Source organism: Leptidea sinapis, chromosome 20 (genome assembly GCF_905404315.1).
Source record: "Leptidea sinapis chromosome 20, ilLepSina1.1, whole genome shotgun sequence".
Taxonomy (NCBI): Eukaryota; Metazoa; Arthropoda; class Insecta; order Lepidoptera; family Pieridae; genus Leptidea; species Leptidea sinapis.
This window is the reverse complement of record NC_066284.1, coordinates 5,855,921-5,869,603: the sequence shown is the minus strand read 5'-3', so window position 1 is coordinate 5,869,603 and position 13,683 is coordinate 5,855,921. Positions and strand designations below refer to the sequence as shown.

Here is a 13,683-nt window from a genome sequence, read left to right as displayed (position 1 = left end):
TTAAAGCACTGTTTGTGATTATAAAAATAAAAATAAATTTTTAAATTTTATTTGTTACAAAAGAAAATAAGTTAAAGAAGTAACTTACTTACTTTTGTAAAAGGAGGTCAAACGAGCGCACGGGTCACCTCGTGTTAAGTGATCACATTCTCTTGCAACACCAGAGGAATCGCAGGAGCGTTGCCAGCCTTTAAGGAAGGTGTACGTGCTTTTTTTGAAGGTACCCATGTCGTATCGTCACGGAAACACCGTACAATGAAGTTCATTCCACAGCTTTGTAGAACGTGGAAGAAAGCTCCTTGAAAACCGCACTGTGGAGGACCGCCACACATCCAGATGGTGGGGATGGTATCCAAGTCTACGCGACTTTCGTCGACACTCTGGCTCCTTCTCATCTCCAAGTTACGTCTGTTGGTCTCAATGAGTCATACATATATGTACCGTTTGGTGTCGAAACACTTGGCCCGTGGGGAGCAGAGGCGTGGAGAATGTTCTAAAACTATTTCCTCAATAAGGCTACTTGAAATCCAAGCGCTGGCAACTATTTCGGTCAACGGATCTGCCTTGCTATCCAACGCGGTAATGCTGCCAGTATTCTTGGTACGCTTTCACGTAATGACAGTTTTAATTTTATGTAGTCTTAGTATTGTAAATATAGATATAGATATGATTTTCTTTAGTGTCTTAGGAGTTTAATTGTGATGCCAGGTTAGTAGATTTTCGGTCTGAAGATAGATGTTTGTTGACGCTTTAAAAGTGTTTATATCTACAGATTATTTCGCACAGTGGCACAGTATTGTTATACTTATTAATTGAATTGGATTTACTTGACGTATCGAGAACAATCTAATATAATATGATAAAAAATTACCAAAATTTTATCTGTACCTTATTTTTGATGGTATGAAAACAAGCCATAATTTATTTGATAACCGAAGAGAACAAAGGGCGGATCACTGGTATTGCATTAAAACAAGAGTCATTCAACTGTTGAAAGAACCTGAACTCGATACCAAGAGATATGTTCCGTTCAGAGAAGACAAGGTTCCGCGAGAATAAGTTGCACACGACCACGACTGAGGCGCTGAGGAACCGCAAATACAGTTGCAGAAGAAACCTTGAAGAGGTACGAGGGTGACAAGCTAGCCTACGGACTGTGAAGAGGAGGCTTTCAAAGTCTGATATAACCTTACTGTTGGTATATCGTGTAGCTCGTCTTACACTGTGTATATCTATACTTATCTGTGTGTGGCAGGTGGCAGGATGATCCGGAGACTCGGTTTCAGATTCTTAAAAGTTATTGTGTGTATATATATGTATGGATATATACATATTTATTCATTTAAACCTTTATTTATTTATGGTGTATGTGGATGATGCAGCTACTGTACTCAATAACATTTGTATTAATTTACATTTACTTTTTTTGACTTACTCGTGTAAGACATTGACTGTTTGACGTTTGAGTGTGTTTGTTGCATCATTTTACATGTTATATTGTAATTGAAATGATTTGTAAATCAATGTAAATATAAATCTATACTAATATTATAAAGCTGCAGTGTTTGTTTGTTTGTTTGAACGCGCTAATCTCTGGTACTACTGGTCCGATTTGAATGATTCTTTCAGTGTTGGGTAGTCCATTTATCGAGGAAGGCTATAGGCTTCGATCGGTAGTTTTTATAACAGACATTCAGCTAGCCACCTCGGGTGTGTACCTACGTCTCATGACAATTATAATAACCCGTATAAACTTCTTCGATACTTATTCTATTGAGGAATTCCAATACTTTTCAGTTCAAATCAACAGATAAGTTCTATGGCACTTCTTTATTTCCCATTGTATTTGTTGGTTATAGTCGTTTATAGTAGGTAGGTAACTTGTCATGCCTACTACTCGGTTAAGTCGAGTTTTTTATTGGACGTTGTATATGCTTCTACAATATGATCCCAAGAAATTTAAAAGAATTGTTAAAAAACGTTTGTGTGGGAAAGGTTACTACGGCATAAACGATTTTCTTAATGATACCAAAGACTGAGAATGAAGTGAACCTCAGGCTATTTAATTAAAAATGTTTATTGTAAGATACGATAGATTTTTTTTTGGTTTTTAAAAAAAGCCCGCTGAGTTTATTGCGCCCGTTCTTCTAAGGTGTAAGGCAGTCTATTTTGAATGAGTGGTAGTTTTGGACGTTCAATAAGTGATCTTGAATAAAAATATTTGAATTTGAAATATTCACCCGTAAAATATTCACGTGAAATACTTACTTTTAAAAACTTAGAACTTCAGCTAAAAACTTACTCTTAAAACAGGAGGTTTTTGAAGTCGAAAAAATAGAATTAAAGGTACAAAAAATATATGGCAAAGTCTTATACATCTTGCTATGAGATCCGATAAGTGCAATCAAAACAAATTGAATTATTCCATCGCTCGCACAACTTAGCAAGTCTGAAAGACTTATTTCTTTGTTTCATTTAATTTTAGCGAAACTCGACTTTGTTTCTCCTTTATGAACTAATTAGCAACGTTCGAGGAACACTTCAATCCAACGGTTTTATATTCGCCTGTTCGCTGAATTAATTTCTCTTACCGAGAATATTAAACATTAATTTAATAGACTGACATAATTGTGATAGTTTTAAAATGATCTAAGATTCAATTTAAATAAGGTAAAGTTTAATTTTCTAACAAAGTAATAATGATCTGTGTTTATTTTCACACTATACTATATTTTCACACTATACTATATGTTGGTGCCCCGGGCCTGAAGTGAATAACTCTTTGATAAGCGCCCGTACCAACGGACCGCATGAACGAAATCCCATGTCTCCACCGATCCAAAGACCTATTACCAAGTAAAGATTTGTGATAATTATTAATGTTCTGAATATAAATAAAACTGAATTGAAGTAAAGACTATCAAAATAACAGCTTTCTACTAAACGAAAATTTCAACATTATAATGATATTCGATGGTTTTTTCAATTCTACGACCCATTATCATTCCTCAACAGCATGGTTTCATTAACAATAGATCTGTGGAGTTCAACTTATGTTAGTTTGTTCATCAGGTAACTATTGCAATGGATCAAGGTTTCCAGGTGGAAGTTGTGTATACCGATGATTCTAAATATTTTGATAAAATCTGTCATCTTATATTAATTCGAAAAATTCAAGAACTCGGTATACATTGCGACCTCCTCCGCTGGCTTACTTCAAACCTCGGGACTAAAGCCAGGCGGTTACAATTGAAGGAGAAATTGAAACAAGAGAAACGGCTATCTCAGAAGTCTGAAGATAAATAAGGGAACTACGTGAATGAATTTTTCGATGATGATTTTGTGTTAGAAGATTGTGTGTGTTTAAGTTACAGGTTACTACTACTAAAAGCTCTGCGTTTTACTAAAGGCTCTACGATCGTGCCTGCTACTTCTGGTGTTCCTCAAGGATCTCATCTTGGACCCCTTCTATTTCATCTAAACATTAGTGACATCATTGCAGTTGCAAACATTCTTCAATTCTTCTCTATTCTGATGATATGAAGATATATAAAACAATACGTACGTAATCCTTCTGATTGTAACTAAATACCGGATACTTTGAATGAATTGTGCAAATATTGCAATGATAATCTCTTACAGCTTAATATTAAAAAAAAGTTACGTCATATCATTTTCCTGCAAAAAATTAATATTAAATTCAAGTGCACTTTAAATGAGAATCTTTTTGGACGGGGTTTTATGGTTGAGAGATTTGGGCGTTCACCATGACTCTCTGTTACTCAACACTATAGATATGTGACTGCAAAAGCCTATCGAATGCTTGGTTTTGTTCTTAGAGTAAGTAAAGATTTTAAACATATTCGTACACCGAGCCGAATTCAAGTATAGATACTTGAATTCGGCTCGGTGAATTCTCATTGCAAAGTCCATATTCAAGAAATAGAGAAATTTCAAACATAATTATTAAAGCATTGAAAATTTAGGTGTTCCGCTATCGATCAATTTGTTACTTATTTATCTAATCTCTCTGGAAAAACGTCGTAAGGTAAAAGACCAAACATTTCTGCTAAGATTACTTCATAATTTAATTGATTCTCCAATAAGAAGAAGTTCTTATTTGCCTTAAATTATATTGTCTTCTTGTTAACTAAATTTTTTAAGTAATTATTACTTAAATCATTCTTAATTATTTTATTTTATTGTGGAAACTTTTATTGTTCAATGATTTATATTTTATGTTTTGCTTTTAAGTTGTAGGTACTGTTGGTTTACCAAAATAAATAAAATTATTAATTGTAACTAATAACGAAGAACAAACATTAGAAGAACTTTCATTAACAGATGATATAATATCACATGAATAAAAATCTTTCTTTTTTAACGAAATAGGAATCCGCTCATAAATAAACCAAACAACATGACAAGAAACATTTCAGCTGATTGAATCATATCAAAACACAAGTCAGTATATTACTTAAATACTGAAATTTCTGAAAGGCGACATCTAGAGGAAGTTCCCCACATATCTATCATAGCACCGGGCAGTCTGTGTGTGCTACTGAAAATAAGGTTGGTATGGTTCAGCATTTCAGTCAGGCCAGTTAGTTTACATGAATGCCCTCAGATGTCATGATCACATTGTTGGCTTTTTTACGAGGCGCTATAAGAATTTATTGCAAACTAGTGAGTATGTGTTGCCTAGCATTTTTCAGTATCGCTTCTCGGCCTTTTGGCTAAGATCAAAGTGTAGTATCTGTTCTTTTCAGCTTAATATCTGAAAGTTCCCGCATTGCGGGACCAGTATATTAAACTGATTTTTGTAAAATGACGGGGTGTTAGGGGCTCGCTCCACTCCTGTCACGGGTCGGCCCGGCATTGCAGTGCCGCCGGGATTGGCCCATATCATAAATTAAAATATCATGATTTATACGAGTATTCCGTTACTTAAATTAATAATGGCTGCGTACTTTCTAACTAATAACTAATGTAAATGTAATCTGTTTTAAATGTGAAAGTGTAATAAATAATTTTAAGTTATTAAAAGTATTATATTTAGTGATAATTATTAATAATTGGTGATCATCAATCATTAACATGTACTACAATTACATATTAAACCTAAAAAGGCGATTACAATCTATACACGAAGAAAGTAGTAATGGATAGCGTCCATGGAAAGTAGTAGGGTCCTACCTTGTTTACTGAACAGCTGTCAAACGTGGACTTTTACAAAAAAAAATAATCAGAATATTGCGAGCATTCCACAAAAGAAAGAAAGATTCACAAAGTAAGAAGCGACAAGATAAGACAAAAAACCAAGATCACTGATGCAATTGCACGGATACTGACAGCAGGTGAACTACAGAAATTGCTCGTTGCAAAAGTGGACATCAGGAAAACAAAATGTAGGAAGACCAATAACTTGGGTAGACTGATGATTTTTTTTATATATAATCCCTTATAAAATTCACACAGTCTTCCTTTATTTATTTACGGTGTGTGTGGATGATACAGGTACTGTACTCAATAACTTTTGTTTTGTATTAATTTACATTTACTTTTTTGACTTACTCGTGTAAGGTAGGTCAAAAAAAATGGCGACGTATATTTTGCGAAATTGAAAAAAAAAACACCGAAATTTGTTGCTTTTTTGTTGCTAATTACTTGCTAAAAAATTAATTTTTTTGCTCTAACCAATCGCAAAAAATCGGCAATAACGCTAACTTTACATTAAGATAGCGTGGGAATCACTGAATGTAGACTGATCAATCAAGCAAATAGGGGTCAATTTGTTGCTAAAAGATGCTAAGAAGAAAAAAAATAAAAAATAAAAATTGTTTTTTTTTTAACTATGCCAAAAACAAAATAATCGGCCACGCTAGCTTAACTAACGATTTTTCCGTGGAAAAACTATGATGAAAATTTGTTGCTGTTCATACTGCAGCTTGCTTTAGCAGAAACAGTCAGGAACAAAATAAAAACCGGAGGTCAATAGAAGTTGGAGATCGGTTTACAAAAAAAACCGGTCACGCTTGCTTAACTAACGATTTTTTCGCGGAAAAACTAAAATGAAAATTTGTTGCTCCTCACAGTGCAGCTTGTTTTAGCAGGGAGAGTCAGCAAAAAAATAAAAACTGGTACAGGCGGGGAGGGTCGACTTTTATTTTGGTTTTTCTTGAAAACTGTGTATTACGTTGTAATAAGAGTGATAGCACTATAATCGTGGACCAAAGCTCTATCAACTACAATTCATTAAAATTGGTTAGGTTAGATTATAATAGTTAAAACAACGCACGAGCCGAGCGTAGCTTGCCCCGGCAGCGGCCGGCGAGTGCCAGAACCAAATAGTAGGCGTTTCCCCCCATTACCAAATCAGGGAGGGGGAGGGTAGACTTTTAAATTGGTTTTTCTTGAAAACTGTGTATTACGTTGTAATGTAAAGTTAGCGTTATTGCCGATTTTTTTCGATTAGTTGCAAAAAAATTAATTTTTTAGCAACTAATTAGCAACAAAAAAGCAACAAATTTCGGTGTTTTTTTTTTCAATTTCGCTAATTCCTTTTATCTCAAAATAATTCCCACGCTATCTTAATGTAAAGTTAGCGTTATTGCCGATTTTTTCGATCGGTTAGAGCAAAAAAATTAATTTTTTAGCAACAAAAAAGTAACAAATTTCGGTGTTTTTTTTTTTCAATTTCGCTATTTTTTCAAACCTGTGTAAGGTAACTATTTGACGTTTGAGTATGTTTGTTACATCACTTTACATATTATATTGAAATGATTTGGAAATCGATGAAACTATAAATCTTTAATTAACTTCTCATTAGCTGAACCCTTTACGAAGTCGCAGTAGATTAAATAAGAATTTTTTTTTGGACATTCACAAGTATCATTTCCGTGATCTACATAAATAATGTGATTTTGATTTGATCTGACATAGTCACAGGACACAATCAGCAGGAAAATAATGAATGTAGAAAGCTCTTGACAGACAGCTGTGGATGATTGGAGACGGCCATCACCCAATCTAGTACATATCTTAAAAATCCCAGAAAATATCAATTATATTAACAACGTTACTTAGCAAATATATACTAAAAAAAACTAACAAAATCTGAAACGTACAATTATAGAGATTTGGAATAAAAACATCACTAAAATAATCTTAGAATAGTATACGTCTCGACAGAGCCTCTTGCTGTGAGGCAACGCATGACAACAGGCCAGGTACATTACTTTAGTGTGCATGTCAGCTACGTCTCACACTGTGATAAGACAGTGACCTAGTTTTAGAGTGCGTTTGTTGCTGAAAATAGAGGCTTACAGTTCCAAACTATTTTATACCACGCTTCCACAGTTTTTGAGTGTATTTAGAGGTATTAATTATCGAAGTTAACAACATCTGAAACATACATGCTTAGGTTAAGGATTGTTCAACTAGATACCGCACTACCTAAGAGCAATAGCTTTTTTATTACGGCAACATTATATTGTAGTGTGTATTGGCTATTTGTAAGGTTTGCTTGCGTGCGTGGCATCTTCACACTCAATGGCATCTTTCAAATTGTGTAACATACGCTTCGTGTTATTATTCTACATTAAAATTAATAAAATACAATATATTTTCTGATGATATGTGATCCCAGTGTCTTTCTTATTTCTTGTAGTATTATTTTTACAAAATCTTACTACGCAACCTGGCGTTTTAGTATTTATTAGGCCTAGACTGCGGTCTAGGCATGGTGCGCCATGGTTATAGCACAGCGGTTTTTAACCGAGTTTGTGAAACCAGAAAATGAATACAAGCGCCGCAAAATTTGTCATTAACTTAGTGGGTAATCAAGCGGTTTTTTGCCTAGTATTCGACCGACACGAAGAATTGTCGTATTCACGCGCCATTGAAATAATTTCGTCAACCGAGTTGGAGTCTTTTTCAAACGCAGAGCACCAAAGTTTATCCCAGAATCCCAATATTCAATCCACGAAGGTGATGTAGGTCGCACGTTGTGCAAAATTTTATTGAAGCAGCCTTCTGACATCCTGAAAAATCTATCTGGGTTTCTGTTAAAATTTTATTGTATGCAATATGTGCAAAATTTTCATTGACGTCTTTTTTTCTGATTTTTAGTATCTAAGCAAATAAAGCTCTTTTGAAATCCATCTTTAAACTGTGAAAATCGCGGTCGGTTTGGCGTTTTATAATCGTGGTGTGTGCGTCTCGAGCGGTTTCGCGGTTAACTACACTCTGGAAAAAACCATAGCCGTAGCGGCCTAAGCCTTTGCAAAGTTTAACAGAACATGTGGCACATCAACGTCACATTGCTCGAGACTGGCTAGTAGACTAGTAGTATTATATGCCGCACTTTGCAAATACCAATACTTCGTCTAAGCGCGGGTACATGTTTAAAAGATATGTAATAAAAAAAACAATAATATCATAATAAATAATTCGTCAGTTCTCTGACAGGCTTTTGTCAAATGTCGTTTGATGTAAAGTTTAACAAAGAGTTTTTATAAATATCTTTATCGTGGTACATCTTTTTGATATTTTCGGAGATCAGCTAGTCTAGTTTGAGTTTGTATGAGTGGCGAACACAATAGTTAAATTCTGGACGTGGTGTTACTAGGACCCAATCAGGACTAGCCAAATAGCCACCCTCTGCAAATAATAATAATAATAGTAGTCTAGTTTTTTATCGCATAGCTGAGCCGCTTAGATGCTGATTACAGGCTGTTCCAACAACGATAGAATGACATTATCAACTGAATGAAAAATCAGCCGATGAAATACATAAGCTCCAATCAAACTTGATAATTGCAGGTCATCTAGAAGATTTTTTTTTAATAATATTTATTTAAAATACAATATAGTTATAGCTTACAATATAATAACACACACTTAAACTTTAGGAAGCTTATCTGTGTGTGACTGTGAAGCCGCTTAAAATTAAATTACATAATATTTAAAAAGAAAAGAACAATTATTTTCAATTTATACAGTTATTATAAGATTTATTTTAAACAAAGTAGTATAGAAATCAATAAAATGCAAAATAAAAAATAATTATCCACTAAATATTAGTAATTACAAATTAGTTGTCTACTTAGCTTACCGCAGATAAGATTATATTAATGAAGGATTTTGTAAAAAGCACTTTTTTAACGATGACTTTTATTTATTTTTATTTATATATATAATTTTTGAATTTCTAAGGGAGTCTCGTTTAAGTATAGAGGAGTTGGTGCCCCGGGCCTGAAGTGAATAACTCTTTGATAAGCGCCCGTACCAACGGACCGCATGAACGAAATCCCATGTCCCTCTGATCCAAAGACCTATTACCAAGTAAAGATTAGTGATAATTATTAATGTTCTGAATATAAATAAAACTGAATTGCAGTATAGACTATCAAAATAACAGCTTTCTACTAAACAAATATTACAACATTATAATTATATTCGATTGTTTTTTCAATTCTACGACCCATTATCATTCCTCAACAGCTTTATTTCATTAACAATAAATCTGTAGAGTTCAACTTATGTTAGTTTGTTCATCAGGTAACTATCGCAATGGATCAAGGTTTCCAGGTGGACGTTGTGAATACCGATGATTCTTAATATTTTGATAAAATCTGTCATCTAATATTAATTCGAAAAATTCAAGAACTCGGTATACATGGCGACCTCCTCCGCTGGCTTACTTCAAACCTCGGGACTAAAGCCAGGCGGTTACAATTGAAGGAGAAATTGAAACAAGAGAAACGGCTATCTCAGAAGTCTGAAGATAAATAAGGGAACTACGTGAATGAATTTTTCGATGATGATTTTGTGTTAGAAGATTGTGTGTGTTTAAGTTACAGGTTACTACTACTAAAAGCTCTGCGTTTTACTAAAGGCTCTACGATCGTGCCTGCTACTTCTGGTGTTCCTCAAGGATCTCATCTTGGACCCCTTCTATTTCATCTAAACATTAGTGACATCATTGCAGTTGCAAACATTCTTCAATTCTTCTCTATTCTGATGATATGAAGATATATAAAACAATACGTACGTAATCCTTCTGATTGTAACTAAATACCGGATACTTTGAATGAATTGTGCAAATATTGCAATGATAATCTCTTACAGCTTAATATTAAAAAAAAAGTTACGTCATATAATTTTCCCGCAAAAAATTAATATTAAATTCAAGTGCACTTTAAATGAGAATCTTGTTGGACGGGTTTTATGGTTGAGAGATTTGGGCGTTCACCATGACTCTCTGTTACTCAACACTATACATATGTGACTGCAAGAGCCTATCGAATGCTTGGTTTTGTTCTTAGAGTTAGTAAAGATTTTAAAGATATTCGTACACCGAGCCGAATTCAAGTATAGATACTTGAATTCGGCTCGGTGAATTCTCATTGCAAAGTCCATATTCAAGAAATAGAGAAATTTCAAACATAATTATTAAAGCATTGAAAATTTAGGTGTTCCGCTATCGATCAATTTGTTACTTATTTATCTAATCTCTCTGGAAAAACGTCGTAAGGTAAAAGACCAAACATTTCTGCTAAGATTACTTCATAATTTAATTGACTCTCCAATAAGAAGAAGTTCTTATTTGCCTTAAATTCTAATATCCACGACAATCTTCGCAAATTAAATCTTTATTTAACTTACATACTACACGCTCTCAATATGCACTAAACGCTTTTATTCATCATTCTTGTGTATTATACAACAAATAATACTGTTCAATTGATTACTTTTCATGTTCGTTACAGAAGTTGAACAAATTAAGTAAATGTCTTAGTTTAAATTATTCTTATTTGTATTAAATTATATTGTCTTCTTGTTAACTAATTTTTTTAAGTAATTATTACTTAAATCATTCTTAATTATTTTATTTTATTGTGGAAACTTTTATTGTTCAATGATTTATATTTTATGTTTTGCTTTTAAGTGTATTAAGTTGTAGGTACTGTTGGTTTACATAAATAAATAAAATTATTAATTGTTACTAATAACGAAGAACAAACATTAGAAGAACTTTCATTAACAGATGATATAATATCACATGAATAAAAATCTTTCTTTTTTAACGAAATAGGAATCCGCTCATAAATAAACCAAACAACATGACAAGAAACATTTCAGCTGATTGAATCATATCAAAACACAAGTCAGTATATTACTTAAATACTGAAATTTCTGAAAGGCGACATCTAGAGGAAGTTCCCCACATATCTATCATAGCACCGGGCAGTCTGTGTGTGCTACTGAAAATAAGGTTGGTATGGTTCAGCATTTCAGTCAGGCCAGTTAGTTTACATGAACTCAGATGTCATGATCACATTGTTGGCTTTTTTACGAGGCGCTATAAGAATTTATTGCAAACTAGTGAGTATGTGTTGCCTAGAATTTTTCAGTATCGCTTCTCGGCCTTTTGGCTAAGATCAAAGTGTAGTATCTGTTCTTTTCAGCTTAATATCTGAAAGTTCCCGCATTGCGGGACCAGTATATTAAACTGATTTTTGTAAAATGACGGGGTGTTAGGGGCTCGCTCCACTCCTGTCACGGGTCGGCCCGGCATTGCAGTGCCGCCGGGATTGGCCCATATAATAAATTAAAATATCATAATATTGATCATATAGTACATATTGTTATAGTACATCATACTATCATAGTAATTCGCCAAATATGTAGTTGGTTTTGTTATATGGAGTGAAATAAAAAAAAAAATGCATTTACATGAGTGAATGACGTTTTTTGATGTATTTGAATTAGAATACAAGATATATGGCTCACATTTTTAATTTATAAAAAAAATAAACAACAGTGATCATCAATTATTTCAGAATATATACTATACAATTCAGGTTACTTGAAATATATATTATTAGAGAGAAGACACATAGTTCACACATCATATTATACTGCTAAGCTAATCTTGCTCATAATTGCCTGCATCGATAAATATTTTTGATGCTTATTTATGTTATAACAGCTATGATAAGCTCATAAAAATAATTGCTTGTTATGTATTAGTTGTAGGAGGGTTATTTGAAATATTGAAAAGCTTAATTACGTTGTTTCGTACAAGCAAACTTTTTTATATTTACGTATCGTAACGGAGTTGAAGAAACGTAAAATGCGAGGTTACCAATCTTTCCTGCCAACTAGTCACCTGGCAATAAAATAAAGCAGCGAAATAATATTGAAACGCAATCTGTGTTATTCATAACTTTTATGTAGTCATTTGTAATTAATAATTTATCGTATTAGTATATAGTACGTCTTGTTCATTGCGAAACAGGCCTATTATCAACTCATTTTTATTAATGATATCAAATCAAATTTATATAAATAAAATGATAGAGGTTTTCATTTGTATAACGGAATTATAACTGCATTGATAATTTATACGTCTAGATAGAGTCTCTTGTTGTTAGACAACAACTTAATTAATGGAGAGAATAAAAAAAAATCATTACCAAAAAAATATTCAGAAGATTACGTGTTTATAGACAGAGTGAATAAAGTCCGCATAGCCCCGCGGACTCTATAAATCTACTAAAACTATTTAAACAAATTAATCGTTTTAAAATTATTTTCTACAATATTAATTAAGAGTAAATAAAACGTAGGAATTTAGATTTTTTAGGCCCTAGTTAGAAAATTGTGGAATGTGATGCGATAGAGATTGTAAATTTAAATTTATACAACGTGAGCAGACAGGAAGTTAAAGGTAGCTTCAAGTAAAAGCTCTACGTGCGTGCCTGGTACGTCTGGTGTTCGTCAAGGATCTCATTTTAGACCCCTTCTCTTTCATCTATACATTAGTGACATCATTGCATCATGCGTATTTAATCATTCTTCAAATCTTCTCATTGCAGATAATATGAAGATACATAAAACAATACGTACGTAATCCTTCTGATTGTAACTGTAATGAAATGTGCAAATATTGCAATGATAATCTCTTACAGCTTAATATTAAAAAAAGTAACGTAATATCATTTTCCCGCAAAAAAATAATATTATTAAATTCAAGTGCACTTTAAATGAAAATCTTGTTGGACGGGTTTTATGGTTGAGAGATTAAGGCGTTCACCATGACTCTCCGTTACTCAACACTATAGATATGTGATTGCAAAAGCCTATAGAATGCTTTCTTAGAGTTAGTAAAGATTTTAAACATATTACCACCCTGATTCTTCTTTTTAATGCATTTATTCGTTCTATACTTGAATTTGGCTCGGTGAATTCTCATTACATAAAAGGCATAAAAAGGCATATAAGGTATTTATTTTCTCAAAATTGATTATTGATAACTACCGCTTAGAATACAAATGGTGCTCTGAGAGAGAAGAAGCGGCACAAGAAACTCTCCCAGCATTCTTTTTTTGCGCTCTTTTCAATAAAAACTTACAATATTATACAGTCATTTCTATTGCTACAAAATAATCACAATCTAGTCCCAGGCTGTCCAATCATTTAGATATTCAGCTGTGGAGTAATAGGATTTACGACAGAGCCATTTTTTTATAAAACATTAAAAATTATTTATACATAATGCCTGAACAGTGGCTGGGACTTACTTTTACTTTATTATAAAAGTGAATACATTTACCCTTAAAGCTATTATGTATCTTATGCAGTCTACTAGAATTAGTTACAAGCAATCCCTTATTT

General features: G+C 33.1%; 2 non-coding genes across 2 annotated transcripts; both read left to right on the top strand.

The window, feature by feature from the left end:
- Nucleotides 1–4,716: 4,716 nt before the first annotated feature.
- LOC126970368 (U2 spliceosomal RNA) lies at nt 4,717–4,909 on the top strand. The gene has a single exon (XR_007730619.1). It is a non-coding gene; the product is annotated as a U2 spliceosomal RNA (small nuclear RNA).
- Nucleotides 4,910–11,418: 6,509 nt separating this feature from the next.
- On the top strand, nt 11,419–11,611 carry LOC126970372 (U2 spliceosomal RNA). Its single transcript, XR_007730623.1, has one exon. It is a non-coding gene; the product is annotated as a U2 spliceosomal RNA (small nuclear RNA).
- Nucleotides 11,612–13,683: the final 2,072 nt, after the last annotated feature.